The sequence below is a fragment of the Caretta caretta genome, chromosome 22 (assembly GCF_965140235.1).
Source record: "Caretta caretta isolate rCarCar2 chromosome 22, rCarCar1.hap1, whole genome shotgun sequence".
In the NCBI taxonomy this organism is placed as follows: Eukaryota; Metazoa; Chordata; order Testudines; family Cheloniidae; genus Caretta; species Caretta caretta.
The window spans coordinates 4,972,697-4,999,567 of record NC_134227.1 but is presented as its reverse complement, the minus strand read 5'-3'; the positions used below and the strand labels follow the sequence as shown (position 1 = coordinate 4,999,567).

At 45.5% G+C, this 26,871-nt stretch overlaps 1 protein-coding gene across 4 annotated transcripts in view; it reads right to left on the bottom strand.

The window, feature by feature from the left end:
• Positions 1 to 26,871, bottom strand: part of FEZ1 (fasciculation and elongation protein zeta 1) — a 174,872-nt gene that overhangs the window by 119,597 nt on the left and 28,404 nt on the right. The window lies entirely within an intron of this gene.

The window sequence follows — 26,871 nt, the reverse complement described above, 5'->3', positions numbered from 1 at the left end:
GGGTGGGAGTGGGGTCAAAGTAGGATGAAGGCACTTAAAAGTTTGGCACAGGGGGTCTTTGTCTGGCCAAAAGTCTCATGGGAAGCAATGTAAGATTTGATGGATAAGAATAGTTTTGGCCACCAACAGTTGTGAGACATCAACTTCACGTCTTCCAGCACCTAAAGTGGCCTGCCAGCATGAAATCATGGCACAGCCGGAATATGGCTAGATGAGATGGTCCATCAGGGACATAAATGTAATCCCTGAACCAGAGTACTTCATTTTTGACTCATAATTTCATGTCAGAATTGGCTGACACCGATGTCATTGCGAGTGGATCATTGGCAGAGAGGACTTTACAAGAGCCAAAAGATTGGTGTTTGGCCAGAGCGTTTACAAAATGGCAGGAACTGAATATAGTGGCAGGTCTGGGAGTTTAGCCCCCTTACCGAGGTACTCCTCCTTGCAGGATAACACACTGGGTTTGCCATATTGGTTTCCGGATCTGTAAGTCTGGGTGAGGGTGAATCTAGGTTGGCGTTGGTTGCAGGCTGTGGCAATTTGGAGATGTTCCAGGTTTTATGATATGTGAACACCTCGACCGGAAAACATATACCTTCTAGATCGGGAGGGCCAATCTGAATCTCATAAGGAGCCAGAATTTACCAACGTACATTGCCAAAGAGCCACAGCAATATGTCAGCAACACCCCCATCAGCTTCCCCATCCTGCTCCCAGCGCCTCCCACCCACCGGCAGCCCTGCCGATCAGCACCTCCCCCTCCCTCCCTGCACCTCCCGATCAGCTGTTTCAGGTGCAGGAGGCTGGGGGGGAGGGGAAGGAGTGAGGGCACGGAAGGCTCAGACAAGGGGGCGGGAAGGGGTGGTGTGGGGTTAGGGCCTGGGGCAGAGCCAGGGGTTGAGCAGTGAGCACCCTCCAGCACATTGGAAAGTTGGCGCCTGTAGCTCGAGCCCCGGAGTCGGTGCCTAGACAAGGAGACGCATATTAAGTTCTGAAGAACTCTGGAGCCACAGGTTGGCCACTCCTGTTCTAGATGGTGATGCCACTTCTGAAATGCAGCCTTGATGGCCAGTAACGCCTTAGCATAGATTTCATCATTTGTTCCTAGGGTGTCACTTTCTTTGAATAGAAGGTGCGAGGCTGGAGGTCATTTGTGGGCCCATGTTGTTGTGATAGCACTGACCCAATTGTTTAGGCAAATGAATCTGCTGTGATGACAAAGGGTTGTGAAGGATCTGGGTGTACTAGGATGGGGGCAGAGGTAAAGGCTTTCTTCAGCCAATCAAAGGCCAACTGGGCTTCTGCTGTCCAGGAGAAAGTGGATGTCAGGAGACCGGATTGTAGGTGGTCATACCTAGTGGTAGAAGTGGGAGTCAGGTCTAGTGGTCAGAATCTGAATGCAAGAGCCAGGGGCCAAGACAGGGCCAGAACCAGGAAGCAAGGCCAAACATCAGAACTAGCATCAGAGTCCAAATGCCAGAGCCAAGGGTGAAGACAGAATTGGAATCAGATATCAGAGCCAAGGTTCAGAGCTATATTACCAGAAGTCAGGGAAGGCAGAAGCAGAGCTGGTTCTGAGACTGAAGCAAGGCTGGGACAGGATGGGAACAAGACTGGGGGCAGGGCTGGATCTGGGCTGATTCTGTAGAGAAGCAGAACAGGAGCAATGCTTGGTGAGAGATAAGCACATAGAGGCAGAGAGTCCACAGGCATGTGTGTTAAGCAGCCAGCGAGCTACCCCTGCTGCTGAACTTAAGAACGAGCCTACTAGCTTCCTCAGCCAATCAGACAGTGGGGTTCATCAAGCAGCCTAGTTGGCTTGTTAGGGTATCAGGAATACTGAGAGGGCACAGATGCAGGCTTTACTCCTGACAGTGGAATTCTTCCATGGCACCTGGATAACTGAAAATACCACTTGCGAGAATCCTTGAATGAACTGTCTATAGAAATTGGTGAATCCTAGGAAGCACTGGACATCCCAGATACTCTTGGGTGTAGTCCAAATCAAAATCACAGAGACTTTTCTGGGATCCATGCTTATTCCTCCAGGAGAAATGACATACAAGAAGTCCACAGAGGTGCAGTCAAATTCGTATTTCTCAGGTTTCCCATACAGATCATTTCCATTTGCTCAAAGATGTTAGAGCATTAACCTAACATGCTGGTCATGTAGGGTTTGGTTTTCTGAGAAAGTAAGAATGTCATCTAGGTAGATTACAACATATTGGTCTAGAACACACCTGAATCATTAACCAAGTTATGGAACATGGCAAGGGTGTTACAGAAACCCAAAGGTATAACAGGGTACTGAAAATGTCCATAACGAGTACGAAAGACTGTTTTCCATTCATCACCCTCTCAGCTCCAGAGTAGTCTATAGACACCATACAGGTGATTGAAAATTTTAGTCAAGATGACCCTCTCCAGTAGTTCACTGATCAATGGCAAGGGATATTTATTCTTAATGGTGATATTGTTCAGTGTTCGACAGTCTACCCAAAAGTGCAGGATACCATCTTTTTCTTTTTTTTTGGCAAACAGGATTGGGGCCCTGGAAGGGAACACAGAAGGATCCATAAAATTTTTTATTAGATTTTCATTGAGGTATTCCTGGAGGGCCCTGAGTTCAGATTCTGACAAAGAGTAAATTCACCCAATGACGATTTTGGCCCATAGCTGAAGATCTGTGGAGCAGTTGTAAGGCTTATGTGCGGGCTGGGCACTGGCATTTATTTTATCAAATACATCCGCAAAGTCCTTGTATTTCACTGGAATTGGGGAATGATCCTTGCTCAGAGCATGCAGTGCGCAGACAATAGTGGCCTTGCCCATATTGCATCTAATGTTCTTGACTCCTGATTGGACTAGACACTAATACTGACAATAATCAGATTTGAATCACATTCATGCCCTCCACGAAATGCTTGGATTGTGGAGGGAGAGCCAGGGTATGCTGAGCATGATTGGGAAGGTCAATCAGGTTAACTTACATCCTCAAAAGAAATCAGCACATCTTCAAAAGATGAGCCTAGCAACTTAAATTAATAACTTTGCTAGACATTAATAATCATGGACTTAATAAAGACAGGTTTCAGAGTAACAGCCGTGTTAGTCTGTAAGCTATTACCAACAGGAGAGTGGGTTTGTTGGAGTGGGGGTGGGGAGAAAACCTGGATTTGTGCTGGAAATGGCCCAACTTGATTATCATACACATTGTAAGGAGAGTGATCACTTTAGATAAGCTATTACCAGCAGGAGAGTGGGGTGGGGGGAGAGAAAACCTTTTGTAGTGGTAAACACCCATTTTTTCATGGTTTGTATATATAAGAACATCTTCTGTATTTTCCACAGTATGCATCCGATGAAGTGAGCTGTAGCTCACGAAAGCTTATGCTCAAATAAATTGGTTAGTCTCTAAGGTGCCACAAGTACTCCTTTTCTTTAATAAAGACACTAGATTTAAGGCTTATTATAATTATCTGTGATCTCCTACTCTGCCCCCGCCCCCGGTCCCATATGACTGCAAAGGTGTTAACTGGCCACTTCACTTTGAACTGTCTCTTACAATATATGTTAACTATTTATGCTCTGTGTAAGCTCAAAAGCTTGTCTCTTTCCCCAACAGAAGTTGGTCCAGTAAAAGACCCACCCACCTTGTCTCTATCATCATGGGGCAAACATGGCTTTAACAACACTGCAAAAGTCCCACATGACATCCTCATAAGCAAACGATGAAAATTAATAAAAGGTGAGTTCACAACTGGTTGAAAGACCATAGTCCAAGAGTAGTTTTCAATGGTTCACTGTCAAACCAGGAGGATATATCTAGTGGGGCCACACAGGGATCTGTCCTGGTTCCAGTACTAGTCACTATTTTCATTAATCACTGGATAATGGGGTAGAGAATATGCTTATAAAATTTGTGGATAACACCATGCTTGGAACAGTGGCAAGCAACTTTGGAGGACAGAATTTGAATTCAAAATGATCTTGATAAATTGGAGAATTAATCTGAAATCCACAAGATGAAATTCAATAAAGACAAGTGCAAAGTACTACACTAAGCAGTAAAAATCAAATGCATATATACAAAATGGTGAATGACTGGCTATGTAGTATTATTAATTAATTATTAGATAAATTGGAAAAGACGGAGGTTAGTATAAGCACTGTAAGATGGATATTTTCAGTTGTTGGCTGCATGTGTGTTCCTGCTACGTGCTGTACCAGCTCTGCGCAGGTAGCTGACGCAGCAGACCTGGATCGAACTGCCCATGCATCCGATGAAGTGAGCTGGAGCTCACGAAAGCTTATGCTCAGATAAATTGGTTAGTCTCTAAGGTGCCACAAGTCCTCCTTTTCTTTTTGCGGAGAGAAGTAGGTGTTAAGTAGGGGTGACTAAAAGAGAGGTGACACCAGCAGGCCCCTTGACTGTGTGAATTACGGTGCCGCAGCACCTCTGTGAGGTGAGGGCTGCGTGAGAGGAATTTGTTGTGAAGAAGGATTCCTCTGCGCCAGTGTCCTGAGCCTTAGAATCATAGAATCTCATGGTTGGAAGGGACCTCAGGAGGTCATCTAGTCCAACACCCTGCTCAAAGCAGAACCAATCCCCGATATTTGCCCCAGATCATAGAATCATAGAATATCAGGGTTGGAAGGGACCCCAGAAGGTCATCAAGTCCAACCCCCTGATCGAAGCAGGACCAATTCCCAGTTAAATCATCCCAGCCAGGGCTTTGTCAAGCCTGACCTTAAAAACCTCTAAGGAAGGAGATTCTACCACCTCCCTAGGTAACGCATTCCAGTGTTTCACCACCCTCTTAGTGAAAAAGTTTTTCCTAATATCCAATCTAAACCTCCCCCACTGCAACTTGAGACCATTACTCCTCGTTCTGTCATCTGCTACCATTGAGAACAGTCTAGAGCCATCCTCTTTGGAACCCCCTTTCAGGTAGTTGAAAGCAGCTATCAAATCCCCCCTCATTCTTCTCTTCTGCAGGCTAAACAATCCCAGCTCCCTCAGCCTCTCCTCATAACTCATGTGTTCTAGACCCCTAATCATTTTTGTTGCCCTTCGCTGGACTCTCTCCAATTTATCCACATCCTTCTTGTGGTGTGGGGCCCAAAACTGGACACAGTACTCCAGATGAGGCCTCACCAATGTCGAATAGAGGGGAACAATCACATCCCTCGATCTGCTCGCTATGCCCCTACTTATACATCCCAAAATGCCATTGGCCTTCTTGGCAACAAGGGCACACTGCTGACTCATATCCACTTCTCGTCCACTGTCACCCCTAGGTCCTTTTCCGCAGAACTGCTGCCTAGCCATTCGGTCCCTAGTCTGTAGCAGTGCATTGGATTCTTCCATCCTAAGTGTAGGACCCTGCACTTATCCTTATTGAACCTCATCAGATTTCTTTTGGCCCAATCCTCCAATTTGTCTAGGTCCTTCTGTATCCTATCCCTCCCCTCCAGCGTATCTACCACTCCTCCTAGTTTAGTATCATCCGCAAATTTGCTGAGAGTGCAATCCACACCATCCTCCAGATCATTTATGAAAATATTGAACAAAACCGGCCCCAGGACCGACCCTTGGGGCACTCCACTTGATACCGGCTGCCAACTAGACATGGAGCCATTGATCACTACCCGTTGAGCCCGACAATCTAGCCAGCTTTCTACCCACCTTATAGTGCATTCATCCAGCCCATACTTCCTTAACTTGCTGACAAGAATACTGTGGGAGACCGTGTCAAAAGCTTTGCTAAAGTCAAGAAACAATACATCCACTGCTTTCCCTTCATCCACAGAACCAGTAATCTCATAAAAGGCGATTCCCATGGTGAATCCATGCTGGCTGTTCCTGATCACTTTCCTCTCATGCAAGTGCTTCAGGATGGATTCTTTGAGGACCTGCTCCATGATTTTTCCAGGGACTGAGGTGAGGCTGACTGGCCTGTAGTTCCCAGGATCCTCCTTCTTCCCTTTTTTAAAGATTGGCACTACATTAGCCTTTTTCCAGTCATCCGGGACTTCCCCCGTTCGCCACGAGTTTTCAAAGATAATGGCCAATGGCTCTGCAATCACAGCCACCAATTCCTTCAGCACTCTCGGATGCAACTCGTCCGGCCCCATGGACTTCTGCACGTCCAGCTTTTCTAAATAGTCCCTAACCACCTCTATCTCCACAGAGGGCTGGCCATCTCTTCCCCATTTTGTGATTTCCAGCGCAGCAGTCTGGGAGCTGACCTTGTTAGTGAAAACAGAGGCAGAAAAAGCATTGAGTACATTAGCTTTTTCCACATCCTCTGTCACTAGGTTGCCTCCCTCATTCAGTAAGGGGCCCACACTTTCCTTGGCTTTCTTCTTGTTGCCAACATACCTGAAGAAACCCTTCTTGTTACTCTTGACATCTCTTGCTAGCTGCAGCTCCAGGTGCAATTTGGCCCTCCTGATATGATTCCTACATGCCCGAGCAATATTTTTATACTCTTCCCTGGTCATATGTCCAACCTTCCACTTCTTGTAAGCTTCTTTTTTATGTTTAAGATCCGCTAGGATTTCACCATTAAGCCAAGCTGGTTGCCTGCCATATTTACTATTCTTTCGACTCATTGGGATGGTTTGTCCCTGTAACCTCAACAGGGATTCCCTGAAATACAGCCAGCTCTCCTGGACTCCTTTCCCCTTCAAGTTAGTCCCCCAGGGGATCCTGGCCATCCGTTCCCTGAGGGAATCGAAGTCTGCTTTCCTGAAGTCCAGGGTCCGTATCCTGCTGTTACCTTTCTTCCCTGCGTCAGGATCCTGAACTCAACCAACTCATGGTCACTGCCTCCCAGATTCCCATCCACTTTTGCTTCCCCCACTAATTCTACCCGGTTTGTGAGCAGCAGGTCAAGAAAAGCGCCCCCCCCCCAGTTGGCTCCTCTAGTACTTGCGCCAGGAAATTGTCCCCTACGCTTTCCAAAAACTTCCTGGATTGTCTATGCACTGCTGTATTGCTCTCCCAGCAGATATCAGGAAAATTAAAGTCACCCATGAGAATCAGGGCATGCGATCTAGTAGCTTTCGTGAGCTGCCGGAAGAAAGCCTCATCCACCTCATCCCCCTGGTCCGGTGGTCTATAGCAGACTCCCACCACTACATCACTCTTGTTGCACACACTTCTAAACTTAATCCAGAGACACTCAGGTTTTTCTACAGTTTCGTACTGGAGCTCTGAGCAGTCATAGATCCCTAAATGGCCCCCTCAAGGATTGAACTCACAACCCTGGGTTTAGCAGGCCAATGCTCAAACCACTGAGCTGTCCCTCCCGCCCTTGTGACAGAGGCTGATGGTGCCAGGAGAGTGAGAAGAGCCTGTGCGAGGTCAGACAGGCTAATATGCGTCAGCACCTGCTTTCGTTGCGGTGCCGAACGGTGCCGTGAGAGAGGCAGGCACCTGAAAGCCTGAAGCCTCAGCACTGGAGCTTCGTGCTCCTGGAGGAGCCCTGGAGCATCAAAGGAACTCAGCCAGAGAAGCGCCCGGAGGGAGGTGGTAGATCTGCCCGGCGAACTCTTATTCCTCAAAATACCCTTTGCGGGTGAAAGAGGCTGCCATTTTTTTAAAGTTTCCTTTCCCTTTTTTGAGGCAGGGGACTGCAGTGTGCAGCAGAGTGGGCGCCTGGATCTGAGGCTGGTCCTAAAGATTTTTGCAAGAGGAGCAGTTTTAACCTCAGCTCCCTGTCCTTGCGTGCCCTGGATTTGAGCTTGCTGCAGTGGGCACATTTTGGGGGGATGTGGGACTCCCCCAAACATTTAATACATTTTGAATGGCCACCTGAAAGGGGGACGGCATCATTGCAGTTAGAGCAGTGCTTAAAGCCTGGAGAGCCAGGCATGCTGGAAGCCAGATGGGCTGCTCCAGCTGCTGCACGTACAAGGTGCAGCTGCTCCACAGCCTCCAGGTAGATTTGGCTCCACCATCATCAATGAAGAAAACTAAAGGAGTGCAGATTGCGTCAGACAAGCATGTGCATCACGCAGGCCATCGCCATGCCCGGCTGTCTCCGAGTAGCTGCTGAATGGGGTGTGGTGACTGTCCAGCTCTTAGCAGCCCTAGGTGGCCCTTCAAGGAGCGTGTTGGGACACCTTAATGGGTTAGAAATAGGGAAAACTTGCATTCAGAGCTGGCTGGCAAATGTCGGCGTATGGGGGGGGGGGGATCCATGGAAAATTTCGCCAACAATTAAATTTGTTTTATTTTTGTGGAGGTTTCCCCCAAACTGAAAATTTTCTTCCAAAACTCAGAACAATTTTTGGCCACAAACTGCCGGAAACCAGAAGTTTTGACTTAAAACTGCTGAGAATTGAAATATTTTCAGTTTTCAACCAACATTTTTCGGTTTCCAACCTCCTCCCCCTTACTCCTACCCCCCCAAAAATCAAAGATTTTTGAGGAAAGCAGCAACTTTCTATGAAAATGCTCGTTTAGTTGAAAACCCCAATTTTCCTTCAGAAAAATGTTTGGCTGGAACATTGTTGTCTGCCCTCCTGACACTGCTGCTGTCCCTGTTCTGGGGATAATGAGAGGAGTTTAATCCCATGACTGTCAATCCAGCATGAAATTCAGCATGCTCCTTCCACTGTGGGACATGGCAACCTGACCCGCTCCGAAGAATGAGAATATTAAATCAGAGCAAAATACATTTACCTTCATCCTACTTCTGTGAACCACTGGCAGCTGTTAATTTAACAGAGGAGCTCTTTGGGGGAAGAGACCCTTGCCAGGGCCGCTGCTCCTGTACCCCAGACTACAGCAGTAGAAAAAGCACAACTTTAAGGAAGCTCCCTCAGGCCAGCAGCCATTGTGGAGGACTGAGGAGAACTTTCAATGAGCTCCTTAGTTTAAACCTAGGACCAGGGCCCCACCAAAAAATTCTGACTTAGCCACATCCTTCATCCTCACCAAATATTACCAGCCAGTGTTTTGGAAGGTCGCATTTATTGCAGTCCTAGGAGAGCGTCACCTTCTGAGTCTGAGCTGATGGGTAGACAAGACACAACAGCAAGTGAGCATTTGTGGGGTCCTCTGGCAATGACAGAACATCCCGTCTTAGCAGGACCCTTTCACTGCCTAAATATGACCCATACTCTGCCTTTCTATAAGGCCTTTTATCCAAAGCTGTCAAAGCACTCCCTAATGTTAGTGAATTAAACCTTGAGATGCCCCTGTGCTATGGGGAGTACCCTCGCTGCAGTACCTACCCCACACTCCTCACCCTGGTGTGTTGTTATCTCCATTGGCCAAAAGGCAGAAATGAAGGCACAGAGAGGCCTCAATTTTCAGAAGCGCTGAGCATCCACAGGCCCTTAGGGCTGGATTTTCAGAAGAAACTGGAGTCCAAAATGCTTGCCTGCAGGGGACTCTGGCCCCTGATTGAGGTCCCTAATGGGGACCTAAATGGGGAGTGGGGTGACCTTCAGGAAATCTATCCCCATGTGACTTACTCAGGGTGTCTCCTTTGCCTTTTGTTCTCACACTCTGCGACGCCCTGCCAGCTGGTTAGCTACTTGGGTGCACGTCACCACGCTCCCACCCCTGGATCCAGCGATGACTGATTTCTCTCTTTGCTTGCCCCATCTTTCCTGAGTGGCGCGTGGCTGCTCATCAGGAGCTGCCACTCATAGCCAAAGCCATCAAGACAAATGAATGCCCAGAAAACCCTCAACTCCTGCTGATTTCAGAGGGGACTGAGAGAACGCAAGACTAGCACCTGGCAGGATTAGACCCGGTGATCATCTGCTTTTGTTTTTCCACTTTTCCCTGCCTCTCTCCCCCTCTCTGCTGATGGAAGGTGTTGTGTCTACCTGCCCTCAGCTGGAGGGAAACCCCCCACAAGGCCCACCCACTGCAACCGCAAAGGCCACCCTCTAGAGAGAAGGACGGGGCCAAAAGGGAGACAAGGTCAAGTACAAAATGGCAAAGCAAAAATGCAGATGAGAGGAAGTAAAAAAGGGTTGGGTTTTTTTGGTTGGTTGGTTTTAAAAGAAAAAAGAGGGGGGGAAATGGTATCTATTACTGGGAAGCTAAAGTAAAAGGGAAAATAGTTGAACAAAGGGAGAGAGAATTTCTCTAACGTGTCTGCTGAGCTCCGTCTCAGGCCAGGGACGGTAGAGAAGGAACTGAGGAGACCGGTCACGCATGCGTACTATTAAAGCACGCTCGACATGTGGGGTAGGCTCTGTGCGTGCGCGACCGGTACGAGTGCTGCTGTTAAAATCTCCGAGCGAAGGGAGCATCCAGAGGGACATCTCTTGAAGAAGAAACTGATTTCCATCCTGTGTGGAAACAATGGTGTAGGAAGGATGTTTTTTAAAAAAGCCTTTAAATCTGCACTTGCTAAACTGTTTGAAATGATAATTAAAAACAGAATAATAAAGAGAGAACATGATAAAATTATATAATTACATAAAATAGTGATGGGTTTAGAGAAGGTAGATTGAGAATTTCTGTTCTCTTTCTCTTATAAGAACAAGGGGACATTCAATTTAATTGAAAGGTGGGAAATGCAATACTGATAAAAGGAAACACTTTTTCACACAACCCGTGTAATTAGAACTCAGAGGAACTCACAGGAAGTCACTGAGGCCAAGAACTTAGCAAGATTCAAAAAGAGATTGGACATTTATATGGAAAACAAGAATGTCCAGAATTATAATTAATTATGACAAAACTTTTGGAAGGGATATTAAATCTCCTGCTTTAGGGCTTCAGCCAGTCAATAACTACTGGAGACTAGGAAGAGACATAATGTGGGGGGCAGATTACCCTCACATCTGCCTGCTGCTTCTTACACCCTCCTCTGAAGCATCAGAGATAGGACATTGGGCTAGAGGGATCTCAGGTCTGATCCAGTCTGGCGGCTCCTGTGAAACAGACTATGTACAAAGTACTCTCAAATGGACTACATGAACAAACTGAAAACCAGAGTTCTAGCTTTCGTGTTAGTTGGAGCAATAGTAAGTCAAAAAACCTTCCAGATGGAAACAATGGTGTCCCTTTAACAAACAGTTTATCTTTGCATTCCAGTCCACAGTGCAAGTGCTGAAAGAACCTCTTCCTGCTATGCGGCACTGCTAAATGATAAACACACAAGCATAAACCAGAGAATTTGCCCTTCACAGAATGTTTCTGCTGAATGGCATCATCTAAATAAAATAGTTCCTGCAGTGGAGCTTCCTGAGGCCAAGATTTTCAGAAACAGGAGCCTAAAGTCAACCACCTTAAATCACTTTTAGACATGCAGGCTTGGATTTCAAAGGAGCCTGAGGGAATTAGGAGCCCAAATCCTATTTCAATGGGAACTTCACCTAACTCCTCAAGCTCCTTTGACAATTCCAGCCTTAAATACATTGCCCGATTTTCAAAACTGCTGAGCACCCAAGAGGTTCCAATGAGCTCACTGTCATAGACGCTAAGGCTTAGTTCCCACAGTTTTTGTACCAGTTTAACTCTTGGTCTGATTTTTTACTGAAACAGTTAAATCAGTACAATCTCTGATGTGGATACAGTTATACCAGTATAAGCCTCTTTATACTGGTATAACTGCAGGGGGGCCATTTATGGAGATGGGAGTATATGGGGGATGTTGCCCCCCCTATGACACGGTGTACCTCCAAGTTTCACCCTGGAACCCCCACATTCACCACTGTGATATGACTGTGATGTTTTTTGTACAAAGTATGCCTTGTGAGGAATCATTTAAGAAGTCTTGATTTGTTGAACATTAATATCCTGTTGAATTTTTTGTACTATCCTTGTATGGGAAGTTATGAAGTATCGCTAAATGTGTTACTGAAATATGTTGTGAGGTTGGTAACACCCACAACTAGCCTTTCCGTAACAACAAAGGAGCAACTATCACTGTCCAGACTGGCGCTGATGGCCCATCAAGAAGAATCCACTCTCCCAGAGGCTGCTCAGAAACAGCACATACACAATGAGGACTGCCTGACCCCACGTCACAAGAAGGATCTTTCTAGCAGCTGGAAGAAAGTATAAAAGACGGACAGTGACATAATCACTTGGCTTCTCTCCTTCCCCATCTCAACACCTGGAGATCATCTGGAAGACACAGACTTTGAACTGCGGAGTTTGATCCCAGGCTGGAAAGGGAATCCAGCCTGTGTATTGAGAACTGTGAGCTGCCTGCAACTTCTATTAGGGTGAGAGACTGATTCAAATCTTCCTTAGGCTGTAGAATTTAGACACCAAATTTATCTTTACTTCTTATGTAACCAACTTTATTCTCTATGCCTGCTACTTATAATCACTTAAAATTAGGGATGTCAATTAATCACAGTTAACTCACGTGATTAACTCAAAAAAATTAATCATGATTTGTCATAAATATAAAGGGAAGGGTAACCACCTTTCTGTATACAGAATTATAAAATCCCTCCTGGCTAAAGGAAAGACCCTTTCACCTGTAAAGGGTTAAGAAGCTAAGATAACCTCACTGGCACCTGACCCAAAATGACGAATGAGGAGACAAGATACTTTCATAGAATCATAGAATCATAGAATATAAGGGTTGGAAGGGACCCCAGAAGGTCATCTAGTCCAACCCCCTGCTCAAAGCAGGACCAATTCCCAGTTAAATCATCCCAGCCAGGGCTTTGTCAAGCCTGACCTTAAAAACCTCTAAGGAAGGAGATTCTACCACCTCCCTAGGTAACGCATTCCAGTGTTTCACCACCCTCATAGTGAAAAAGTTTTTCCTAATATCCAATCTAAACCTCCCCCACTGCAGCTTGAGACCATTACTCCTCGTTCTGTCATCTGATACCATTGAGAACAGTCTAGAGCCATCCTCTTTGGAACCCCCTTTCAGGTAGTTGAAAACAGCTATCAAATCCCCCCTCATTCTTCTCTTCTGCAGGCTAAACAATCCCAGCTCCCTCAGCCTCTCCTCATAACTCATGTGTTCCAGACCCCTAATCATTTTTGTTGCCCTTCGCTGGACTCTCTCCAATTTATCCACATCCTTCTTGAAGTGTGGGGCCCAAAACTGGACACAGTACTCCAGATGAGGCCTCACCAATGTCGAATAGAGGGGAACGATCACGTCCCTCGATCTGCTCGCTATGCCCCTACTTATACATCCCAAAATGCCATTGGCCTTCTTGGCAACAAGGGCACACTGCTGACTCATATCCAGCTTCTCGTCCACTGTCACCCCTAGGTCCTTTTCCGCAGAACTGCTGCCTAGCCATTCGGTCCCTAGTCTGTAGCTGTGCATTGGGTTCTTCCGTCCTAAGTGCAGGACCCTGCACTTATCCTTATTGAACCTCATCAGATTTCTTTTGGCCCAATCCTCCAATTTGTCTAGGTCCTTCTGTATCCTATCCCTCCCCTCCAGCGTATCTACCACTCCTCCCAGTTTAGTATCATCCGCAAATTTGCTGAGAGTGCAATCCACACCATCCTCCAGATCATTTATGAAGATATTGAACAAAACCGGCCCCAGGACCGACCCTTGGGGCACTCCACTTGATACCGGCTGCCAACTAGACATGGAGCCATTGATCACTACCCGTTGAGCCCGACAATCTAGCCAGCTTTCTACCCACCTTGTAGTGCATTCATCCAGCCCATACTTCCTTAACTTGCTGACAAGAATACTGTGGGAGACCGTGTCAAAAGCTTTGCTAAAGTCAAGAAACAATACATCCACTGCTTTCCCTTCATCCACAGAACCAGTAATCTCATCATAGAAGGCGATTAGATTAGTCAGGCATGACCTTCCCTTGGTGAATCCATGCTGGCTGTTCCTGATCACTTTCCTCTCATGCAAGTGCTTCAGGATTGATTCTTTGAGGACCTGCTCCATGATTTTTCCAGGGACTGAAGTGAGGCTGACTGGCCTGTAGTTCCCAGGATCCTCCTTCTTCCCTTTTTTAAAGATTGGCACTACATTAGCCTTTTTCCAGTCATCCGGGACTTCCCCGGTTCGCCACGAGTTTTCAAAGATAATGGCCAATGGCTCTGCAATCACAGCCGCCAGTTCCTTCAGCACTCTCGGATGCAACTCGTCCGGCCCCATGGACTTGTGCACGTCCAGCTTTTCTAAAAAGTCCCTAACCACCTCTGTCTCCACAGAGGGCTGGCCATCTCTTCCCCATTTTGTGATGCCCAGCGTAGCAGTCTGGGAGCTGACCTTGTTAGTGAAAACAGAGGCAAAAAAAGCATTGAGTACATTAGCTTTTTCCACATCCTCTGTCACTAGTTTGCCTCCCTCATTCAGTAAGGGGCTTTCTTCTTGTTGCCAACATACCTGAAGAAACCCTTCTTGTTACTCTTGACATCTCTGGCTAGCTGCAGCTCCAGGTGCGATTTGGCCCTCCTGATAACATTCCTACATGCCCGAGCAATATTTTTATACTCTTCCCTGGTCATATGTCCAACCTTCCACTTCTTGTAAGCTTCTTTTTTATGTTTAAGATCCGCTAAGATTTCACCATTAAGCCAAGCTGGTCGCCTGCCATATTTACTATTCTTTCGACTCATCGGGATGGTTTGTCCCTGTAACCTCAACAGGGATTCCTTGAAATACAGCCAGCTCTCCTGGACTCCTTTCCCCTTCAAGTTAGTCCCCCAGGGGATCCTGGCCATCCGTTCCCTGAGGGAGTCGAAGTCTGCTTTCCTGAAGTCCAGGGTCCGTATCGTGCTGCTTACCTTTCTTCCCTGTGTCAGGATCCTGAACTCAACCAACTCATGGTCACTGCCTCCCAGATTCCCATCCACTTTTGCTTCCCCCACTAATTCTACCCGGTTTGTGAGCAGCAGGTCAAGAAAAGCGCCCCCCCTAGTTGGCTCCTCGAGCACTTGCGCCAGGAAATTGTCCCCTACGCTTTCCAAAAACTTCCTGGATTGTCTATGCACCGCTGTATTGCTCTCCCAGCAGATATCAGGAAAATTAAAGTCACCCATGAGAATCAGGGCATGCGATCTAGTAGCTTCCGTGAGCTGCCGGAAGAAAGCCTCATCTACTCATCCCCCTGGTCCGGTGGTCTATAGCAGACTCCCACCACTACATCACTCTTGTTGCACACACTTCTAAACTTAATCCAGAGACACTCAGGTTTTTCTGCAGTTTCGTACCGGAGCTCTGAGCAGTCATACTGCTCCCTTACATACAGTGCTACTCCCCCACCTTTTCTGCCCTGCCTGTCCTTCCTGAACAGTTTATAACCATCCATGACAGTACTCCAGTCATGTGAGTTATCCCACCAAGTCTCTGTTATTCCAATCACGTCATAGTTCCTTGACATCACCAGGACCTCCAGTTCTCCCTGCTTGTTTCCAAGGCTTTGTGCATTTGTATATAAGCACTTGAGATAACCTGTTGATCGCCCCTCATTCCCAGTATGAGGCAGGAGCTCTCCCCTCACAGACATTCCTGCCTGTGCTTCCTCCCGGTATCCCGCTTTCCCACTTACCTCAGGGCTTTGGTCTCCTTCCCCCGGTGAACCTAGTTTAAAGCCCTCCTCACTAGGTTAGCCAGCCTGCTCGCGAAGATGCTCTTCCCTCTCTTCGTTAAGTGGAGCCCGTCTCTGCCTAGCACTCCTTCTTGGAACACCATCCCATGGTCGAAGAATCCAAAGCCTTCTCTCCGACACCACCTGCGTAGCCATTCGTTGACTTCCACGATTCGACGCTCCCTACCTAGGCCTTTTCCTTCCACGGGGAGGATGGACGAGAACACCACTTGCACCTCCAACTCCTTTATCCTTCTTCCTAGAGCCACGTAGTCCGCAGTGATCCGCTCAAGGTCATTCTTGGCAGTATCATTGGTGCCCACGTGGAGAAGCAGGAAGGGGTAGCGATCCGAGGGCTTGATGAGTCCTTGATGAGGACTTTCAAAGCTGGAGGGGGCGGAGAACAAAGGGTCTGTCTGTCTGGGTGATGCTTTTGCCGGGAACAGATCAGGAATGCTCTTCAGAACTCCTGTAAAAAGTTAGTAAGCAATCTAGCTAGAAATGTGTTAGATTTCCTTTTAATGGCTAGTAAATAAGCTGTGCTGAATGGAATGTATATTCCTGTTTTTGTGTCTTTTTGTAACTTAAGGTTTTGCCTAGAGGGATTCTCTGTGTTTTGAATCTGATTACCTTGTAAGGTATTTACCATCCTGATTTTACAGAAGTGATTCTTTTACTTTTTCTTCAATTGAAATTCTTCTTTTAAGAACCTGATTGATTTTTCATTGTTCTTAAGATCCAAGGGTTTGGGTCTGTGTTCACCTATGCAAATTGGTGAGGATTTTTATCAAGCCTTCCCCAGGAAAGAGGGTGTTGGGCTTAGGGGGATATTTGGGGGCGGGGGAAGACATCTCCAAGTGGGCTCTTTCCCTGTTCTTTGTTTAACACACTTGGTGGTGGCAGCATAGGGTTCAAGGACAAGGCAAAGTTTGTATCTTGAGGAAGTTTTTAACCTAAGCTGGTAAGAATAAGCTTAGGGGGTCTTTCATGTAGGTCCCTGCATCTGTACCCTAGAGTTCAGACTGGGGAAGGAACCTTGACATGATTTAAAAAATTAATCGCAATTAACCACACGGTTAAACAATAGAATACCAATTGAAATTTATTAAATATTTTGGATGTTCTTCTACATTTTCAAATATATCTATTTCAATTACAACACAGAATACAAAGTGTACAGTGCTCAATTTATATTATTTTTATTACAAATATTTGCACTGTAAAATGATAAACAAAAGATAGTATTTTTCAATTCACCTCATACAAGTACTGTAGTGCAATCTCTTTATCATGAAATTTGCAAATTACAAATGTAGGGTTTTTTTTACATAACTGCACTCAAAAAACAAAATAATGTAAAACTTTACAGCCTACAAGTCCACTCAGTCCTACTTCTTGTTCAGCCAATCTGTAAGAGAAACAAGTTTGTTTACATTAATGGGAGATGATGCTGCACACTTCTTATTTACGTCACCCGAAAGTGAGAACAGGCATGGCACTGTAGTAACTGACGTCGCAAGATATTTACATGCCAGATGCACTGAAGATTCATATGCCTCTTCATGCTTCAGCTATCATGCGGACATGCTTCCATGTGGATGACGCTCATTAAAAAAATAATGCGTTAATTAAATTTGTGACTGAACTCCTTGGGGGAGAATTGTATGTCTCCAGCTCTGTTTTATCTGCATTCTGCCCTATACTTCATGTTATAGCAGTCTTGGGTGATGACCCACCACATGTTGTTCATTTTAAGAACACTGTCACTGACACTTTAACAAAATGCAAAGAAGATACCAATGTGAAATTTCTAAAGATAGCTACAGCACTCGACCCAAGCTTTAAGAATCTGAAGTGCTTTCCAAAATCTGAGAGGGGCGAGGTGTGGAGCATGCTTTCAGAAGCCTTAAAAGAGCAACATTCCCATGTGGAAACTACAGAATCCAAACTACCAAAAAGAAAATCAACCTTCTGCTGGTGGCATCTGACTCAGAGGATGAAAATGAACACCGGTGCACACTGCTTTGGATTGTTATCGAGCAGAACCTGTCATCAGCATGGGTGCATGTCCTCTGGAATGGTGGTTGAAACATCAAGGGACACATGAATCTTTAGAGCATCTGGCATGTAAATATCTTGCGACGCTGGCTACAACAGTGCCATGCAAGCACCTGTTCTCTCTTTCAGGTGATATTGTAAACGAGAAGCAGGCAGCATTATCTCCTGCAAATGTAAACCAACTTGTTTGTCTGAGCGATTGGCTGATTGGCAGGGTAGGGGACAATTTTCTGGTGCAAGTGCTGGAGGAACCAACTAGGGGCGGAGCTCTTCTTGACCTGCTGCTCACAAACCGGGAAGAATTAGTAGGGGAAGCTAAAGTGGATGGGAACCTGGGAGGCAGTGACCGGGAGATGGTTGAGTTCAGGATCCTGACACAAGGAAGAAAGAAGAGCAGCAGAATACAGACCCTGGACTTCAGAAAAGCAGACTTTGACTCCCTCAGGGAACTGATGGGCAGGATCCCCTGGGAGAATAACATGAGGGGGAAAGGAGTCCAGGAGAGCTGGCCATATTTTAAAGAATCCTTATTGAGGTTACAGGGACAAACCATCCCGATGTGTAGAAAGAATAGTAAATATGGTAGGCGACCAGCTTGGCTTAACAGTGAAATCCTTGCTGATCTTGAACACAAAAAAGAAGCTTACAAGAAGTGGAAGATTGGACAAATGACCAGGGAAGAGTATAAAAATATTGCTCGGGCATGCAGGAATGAAATCAGGAAATGGAGATCAAACAAATTTACTTGCATAAAGAATGATCCATAGAGTCCTGCACTTAGGATAGAAGAATCCCATGCACCGCTACAGACTAGGGACCGAATGGCTCAGCAGCAGTTCTGCAGAAAAGGACCTAGGGGTTACAGTGGACGAGAAGCTGGATATGAGTCAACAGTGTGCCCTTGTTGCCAAGAAGGCCAATGGCATTTTGGGATGTATACATAGGGGCATTGCCAGCAGATCAAGAGACGTGATTGTTCCCCTCTATTCGACATTGGTGAGGCCTCATCTGGAGTACTGTGTCCAGTTTTGCGCCCCACACTACAAGAAGGATGTGGAAAAATTGGAAAGAGTCCAGCGGAGGGCAACAAAAATGATTAGGGGACTGGAACACATGACTTCTGAGGAGAGGCTGAGGGAACTGGGATTGTTTAGTCTGCAGAAGAGAACAATGAGGGGGGATTTGATAGCTGCTTTCAACTACCTGAAAGGGGGTTCCAAACAGGATGGATCTAGACTTTTCTCAGTGACAGAACAAGGAGTAATGGTCTCAAGTTGCAGTGGAGGAGGTTTAGGTTGGATATTAGGAAAAACTTTTTCACTAGGAGGGTGGTGAAACACTGGAATGCGTTACCTAGGGAGGTGGTGGAATCTCCTTCCTTAGATATTTTTAAGGTCAGGCTTGACAAAGCCCTGGCTGGGATGATTTAGTTGGGGATGGTCCTGCTTTGAGCAGGGGGTTGGACTAGATGACCTCCTGAGGTCCCTTCCAACCCTGATATTCTATGATTCTATGACTCAAAACCGGACACAGTACTCCAGATGAGGCCTCACCAATGCCGAATAGAGGGGAATGATCATGTCCCTCGATCTGCCGGATATGCTCCTACTTATACAACCCAAAATGCCGTTAGCCTTCTTGGCAACAAGGGCACACTGTTGACTCATATCCAGCTTCTCGTCCACTGTAACCCCTAGGTCCTTTCCTGCAGAACTGCTGCCTAGCCACTCGGTCCCTAGTCTGTAGCAGTGCATGGAATTCTTCCATCCTAAGTGCAGGACTCTATGGATCATTCTTTATGCAAGTAAATTTGTATGATCTCCATTTCCAGGTCCTAGAAATACCTCCCCCCCCCCCAAACATGAAAACCTCCTTAGAATTGAAGAGACAAGATTAAAATTGACAAGCCCAAATTTTAATTTATTTTTTAAATATCATTTACTTCACAGGCTTTCTGCCCTCCCACCCTCTCAATGATCTATTCCATCAAATTAGTAAGAAGCACTGTTGGGTGACCCTACATGAATAAACCCAAAGCACTGTGTTTCTGAAGGACAGAATACGGAAGCCTGTCTGTACGTCACTCTGCCTGATGCGATGGCCACCACTGAAAAATGTGTATGTCACATTATAAATCCCTAGTCATAAGAATGGAGCAGAGTCATGGTATCATGTGCCCCAACTCTAAACAGAGCTAAGGGTTTGCCTATATTACAAAATTAGATCAACTTAATCTAGGTTGACCTCCAGCCACTGCAGTAATTCAATCCGCTGTTGGTGTCCATGGCAAGGCTGCAGTGTGTATACTGACATAGTTAGGTCAACATAAGCTGCCTCACGTCGACCTAACTCTGTAGTGTAGACAAAGCCTTAGGCCTTGTCTACACAACACAGTTTTGTTGACAAAAGTCAGCTTTCGTCAACAAAAGAGTGGAGATGCACACACTGAAATGTTCCCCCTGCTGATATAATTCCCCTTCTACCCCAGCATAATAATACCACCTTGACAAGTGGCATAGAACTTTTTGCAACATATTTAGAGCAACCCAGTGTCAGTGTAGACACTGTACTTGCTTATGTCACCCTAATTGGGCTACAGGTGTCCCACAATGCCCATCATGACCTCTTTGATCTCAGTTTGAACTCTGCTGCCCTGAAGGTACACAGGTATGTGCCCCTCCTCCTTTTAAAGGCCAGGTAATTTTTGAAATTTCTCCTCCTACTTGCTCGGCATGGACAGTTCACACCACATCTTCCCAGCTGCATGGAATACACCAGAGCTGTTGGATCTGCTGGGTCTGCGGGGAGAGGAGGCTCTGCAGTCACAGCTTCAATTCAGCCATAGGAACTTTGATGCCTCCGGGCTGATTTCTAGGGGCATGCAGGAGAGGGGTCACAAAAGGGACACACAACAGTGCCATGCAAACATCAAGGAGCTGAAGCAGGCATACCAGAAAGCAAGGAAGGCCAACCATCGCTCTGGTGCAGCGCCGAAGACACACCATTTCTACAAGGAGCTGCATGCCCTCTTGGCTGCAGCTCCACCTCCATCACCTAGAGCCCTGTGGATACTTTGGGGGGACAGAAGGAAGCAGCCAGCAGAGTCAACCCCAAGGACAAAGTGGTAGACAAGGAAGTGGAGTTGGAGGAGGATGTGGAACACATGAAAATGGCATGCGGTGATGTGGCGAGTTAGGACCTTTTTTTGACTCTGGAGGGATCTAGTCAGTCACAGCACTCTGGCACCAGTGGACATGAAGCAGGGCAGGGCCAGATTAAGACCTTTAGAGTCCCTAAGCACTGAAAAGATTATGGTGCCCCCCCCCCATATGTAATTCAAAATAAAAACAATACTATACCATAAAATAAAATTTTATTTTTCGAAATGACACAAAACTTACACGTATGCTGAAATTAAAATAGCTTCTTTCTAGATTTTCTGATTGCAAAATTCTGGATAAGTTCATCAAAGCTGACTCAACAAAGCCTGTCCACTTCCATACACAATAGGGAAAATGAATCCAGTCTGTCCTGACACATTGTTGTTCTCTGAGGGTTTTTTATTCCTTTCAGCTGAGAAAAAGAGCATTCTATGGAGCAGTTAGTAATCATCAATGTTAGAAAAATATGTAGTGCGATCTCTACATTTGGAAATACAGATTGTATTCCGCCTTTCAGTATTGTGTCATGAAGATCAATGTGACTGAATTTCATTTTTCCTGTTTCATTAAACTTTGCAAGCATATAACAGTGTAACTGCCGTACTTCTCCACAGAGATTCATGTTCAAGTCAACAGGGTATGAGTCAACTAGCTTTTGCCAACCTTGTGAATATTGTTCATCAGATAAGTCCACATCGTTTAGAAAAGAAAATCTACATGATACTTCTTTGTACACGTCACCTCTCCTCTTCATATGAGCTTCAAGTGTATCAATTATAGTGTAGTAAGTAGATACGCAAAATTTGCCTCTGGGATTCAATGCTGTTTCTGGTGCACTGCTATCATTTGCTTGTTTTTTCCTGATTCGCTTGCGGGACTGGGTTTCTTTGTAGTTAGTATCAGGCAAGATATCTTTTGATATGTCTTCAAATCTTTTGAAATCATTCCTCAAAGTGTGTAAGTGGTCTGCTAATGATTGACAGAGTTCTGCACATGTTTTCAAATCCAATTATTTTTCTTGGAGAGCTTGACTTGTGTGGTAAAAGTGTTGTAAAATGTCATTCCATATGGTCAACATGAATACAATCTCTAGTTCTTGCATCTTGTTTGCAATGTTTTCTGCCTCTCGTATAGTTTCTCCCTTTTGTGGTTGGTCTTCAGCTATACTTTCTAATGCATCCACAATCTTTGAGTAGGACTCCAGAATTGCACTTGCTGCCACTGCATGTGCCTCCCAGCAAGTATTAGAAAGAGATTTCAACACACCATCATTGCCCAAATATGTTTTAAGAACTGCCCATCGGCGTGTTGAGGCAGAGAAAAATGTATAAAGTAACTGGACTGTTGAGAAAAAACTTACTGCCACCAGACAACAATCCACAGCACCGCGGCCAACAAGACTGAGAGAGTGTGCAGCACATGCTATGACTATGGCATATTTGTTCTGTTCTAAAAGCTTCTTTTGCATCCCTTGATAACGCCCTGACATGTTGGCAGCGTCGTCGTAAGATTGACCTCTGCACTTCGAGAAATCTATTTTGCAGACTTGGCACAGATACTGCAGTACGTGATTTGCCATTTCTTCACCAGTGTGGCTTTTCAAATTGAGGAATGTTATAAATTGTTCAACTGGTTTTCCATCTGTGGGAGACACATAACTTAGTACAATACTCAACTGATCAATAGGTGAAAGATCAGGTGTAGAGTCGACAGATAAATTGAAGTACCCAGCAGTACTTCTTTCATCCACAATAGCTGAACAAACTTTGTCACCCATTAGACCAATGAGTTCATCACATATTGTCTTGGATAAGTATGATGGGTTACCTTTGCCAGCATTCCCATATTTTGAGATATGGCCAGCTAAAAATGGGTCAAACTGAACCACAAGCTCCAACAATCCCAAGAAATTTCCATTCTGCAATGATCCAAATGTGTCATTTGATCCCTGGAAAGGCAGACCACATCAGCTAATGTTTGAATAACAGCTATAACACGCTGCAAGACATGTTGCCAGTATTCACGCTCCCCTTTAATTTGTTCTTCCAATTTTTGTGTCAATCCAAAGCCCTGTCTTCAATTTAAATATGTCAACATTGAATCTCTGTGATTAGTGCTATTTTCATGTTGTTCAATTAAAACAGTATTCCGACAGTCACTAAATCCATCTGCAGCAAACTGGGATGTTCAAGGTTTATCTGCAAAAAGTTTGCAAACAAAACAGTACACAGACCCAGTTGATGGTGAACACAGTAGCCATTCTCGAGTGTATTTCTCACCATTTGCTTTCATGCCAAAAAATATTTTTTGTGAACAATATCTTGTTTGTTTGCCATTGGTAAAAGTCCAATGTGATTTCTCAAATGGCCCAGTGTGGTGTTGACAGTAATTTGTCCACAATCTATCCAGTAAGCTACATCATCGGTACTGAAATCAACCCACATACCAGGATCTTTTCTCCTACTATTTACAGCATGAGCAGGTTCAGTCTCTGACACATCCACACCTTCTACAACGTCTGTTTTACCACCAGGTGTAGGATGATCAGTTACAGTCTCTGACACAGCCACATGTTCTGGAATGGTGTTTGTTTCACCAACAGAAGAAGGGTCAGTCTCTGAAACACCTCCAGGTTTTGGAACGATGTCTGTGCTACTGAGAAAAGATGTTGTTTCTGATGGATTCACTTTGAAAAATTATGTCAGCTTTGGAAGATTTTGGAAAATTTCACTAGTTTTTTGGTTTTTTTCTTCCACCAGTTTAAGTTTCTGTGCTCCACTCAGTTGGCTATGTTTCATCCTGCCCCTTATCTCAATTATCTGAACTTAAAAAAAAAACAAATTACACAATGAACACTATTTTTATGTATATATATAAAATATATATATAAGAAAGGAAAAAATGAATCAAGTACATATAACCCAGAAGAATATATCAATAATAAAACATAAATTTATTGCAATACATGACAGGATTTGATTCCCTCGCATTATTTCGATCTACGTTAGTAGGACGCCCCCCTGGTTTAGGTGGGGATAAGTAATAAAAAGAGAACAGAAAAACAGGGGAAGAGTATGGAGCGGAGTGCAAGGAAGTCCAAAAAAGTTCTGATTTTTCCCATGATGACTATTTGGATGCTTTTTTTGAAATATCAAATATCAAATTTAAAAAAAAAAATCTCACGTGCTTAGTCTGCCTAGTGGGTAATCCAGCCCTGAAGCGGGGGATGCGAGTGTAGGTAAGCATACATTTTACTTTGATACTTCATGGTGAGAGGAGATTGAGCTCTCATGTACTTTGTTATATGGTAGAGGAGGGATAAGGGAATGAAATTAACAACAGAGTTTATGCAGCTACGCAGTGGGAGCCTGGCAGAAAAGTTTGTTAATGTACACTGGGATAGCCTGGGAATCCTCCAAAGAGATCTCTAGGAAATTTTCCTGCAGATATTCTGCAATCCTCTGCCAAAGGTTCCTTAGCAGAGTTAGCTTGTTTCTGTCCCCACTGCAGGAAATTTTGCTGCACCCAACAGGCAATTATTTCTGCGGGGACCAAAGCCGCACATAGGCGAGCAGTATACAGAGACAGTCTGAAGACACACACATGCAAGAGATGCACCCTTGCACCCTGGGTTACCCTCAGTAGTGAGATATCGGGTTTGATCACCCCACCTATGGAAAAGGGTACCAATATTCAGAATATTTCCACTAGGAGCTTGTAGGAACCCCCTTCTCAGACCACCCAGACCCTTTGTTCCTTCTTGCCCATTCCCCCCTTTCCACCCCCCACCCAACCAAACTCACCATATTTCAGACTCACGCCAAGCTGTATGCTAGCCAAGGGATAGTGACAAAGATGTGTGTGTAACTTTTGTGATTCACGGCTGTGAGCGCACTCACAACACTGTGTCAGTTCATTGTTTCTTTGGCTTCTGAAGATGCCCTTGAGGACCCCACTTCTCCACAGCGGTAGAGTACATCCATCAGATAAGATGGCAAACCAGGAAGAGTAAGGAGGATATGTTTTGTGAAGTGCTGCAGTCAACAGCTACAGCAGATAGTGAAACAATAGCACTGAGGGAGACAATTAATGAAAATATCAGGCTGGATAGCCTGGAAAGGAGAGAGGGGCAAGAGTGGATGATTAAGCTACTGGAGGACCAGACACAGATGCTCAAGTTCCTCATTATGCTGCAGTCAGAGCACAGCCATGCACGAGTCCCCCTGTAGTTCAGTACCCCACTGAACTCCATTCCATGCTCTCCCCAAAGTCCCGCACCACATTTCGTGCATGTTCCCGGTACCTCTCAGTAGCCTTGCACTCAACCTATAGGGACTGGTTTCATAAAGCTGGAATTACACTCAGCTATGAGAGCCATAACCAAGAGACTATTCCTCATTTCCATGTTCCCTATTTGATGAATATTTTGTTTTTGTCCTGTTATTAAACTTTATTCTTTGATACAAATTTACTCTTTATTCGTATCATATGCACATTAATTGGGGTGCTAACATTCAAACACAGTGGCTATTGGAAGGAATATTTGCTCACTACAATTAACGCTCAGGTTAATCAAACATTATAGGGGTCACACAGGGCGGCAAGTAAACATTGCCTGGCTGAATACCTCACATAAAGACACGTTGCTAGGAATCATTGTCAAAATGCTCCTTCAAAGCCTCCCTAATTTGAATAGCATCCTGTTGTGCCCCTCTAATTGTCCTGGTATCTGGCTGCTCAAAATCAGTGGCCAGCCAATCAATCCCAGCACTCCACCCTGGGGAAAACTTTCCCCCCTTCACTTCACAAATATTATGCCTTGTACAGCAGGCTGCAATGACTGTGGAAATATTTTCCTTGTTGAGGTCTAACCTGCCAAAAAGGCAGTGCCACCAACCTTTTAATATGCCAAAGATATATTCAGTGGTCATTTAGCACCTGCTGAGCCTGTAGCTGAAGTGCTCCTTGCTGCTGTCCAGGTTCCCGGTGTAAGGCTTCATGAGCCATGCGAGCAAGGGGTAGGCAGGGTCTCCCAGGATCACTATGGGCATTTTCACATACCCCATCAGAATCTTCTGGTCTGGAAAGAAAGTCCCAGCATGCAGTTTTCTATACAGTCCAGTGTTCCTAAAGATGCATGCATCTGCACCTTCCCTGACCACCCTACAGTGATGTCAGTGAAATGGCCCTGGTGATCCACTAGCGCCTGCAAGACCATGGAGAAGTAGCCCTTTTGGTTGATGTACTCTGTCTCAAGATGGTCTGGGGCCAAAATTGGGATCTGTGTTCCATCTATCGCTGCAGTTAGGGAATCCCATTGCCTTGAAGCCATCAAATATTTCCTGCACATTACCAAGAGTCACAGTCCTTTGTAGCAGGAGGTGATTAATCGCCCTGCAGACTTGCATCACCACAACCCACACAGTGGATTTTCCAACGCCAAACTGATTTGCAACTGACTGGTAGCAGTCTAGAGTTGCCAGCTTCCACATAGCGATTGCCACTAGCTTTTCAGCAGTGAGGGCAGCTCTCACTCTGGTGCCCTTGTGCTACAGTGCTGGGACGAGCTCTGCACACAGGTCCAGGAGGGTGGATTTGCACATCCGGAAGTTCTACAGCCACTCTGGTCATCCCACACGCGCATCACAGTGAGATTCCACCACTCGGTGCTTGTTTCCTGAGCCCAGAACCAATGATCCGCCATGTGCAGCTGCTCCATGAATGCCAGCAGCAGTCTTGAATTATTTCTTTCCATGGCACACAGCAGGGCAGGCACCACTGATTCACTTTCTGTTTCGCAGCTCATGAAATACTGCAGAACCAGCCGCGTTGTGGTCATAACGCTCAGCAGTTCAGGATCCATGATTTCAGACAGAGATGGTGGGCACATAGTTTACAAGGACTGTTAAAAATGGCATGAAACGAAGTCAGAAGCCCATGGAATGATGGAACAGAAATAACTGCATCATGGGATGGTGAGCACACTCCCATGATGCATCACAATCCATTCCCAGATCTTCCAGGAGCAGAGGGTGGCAAGTTGCACAGTGGGATAGCTTCCCATGATAAAACTCTCTCACTGTCGATGCAAGAGCACAGACTGTGGATGTGATCTGCCAATGCA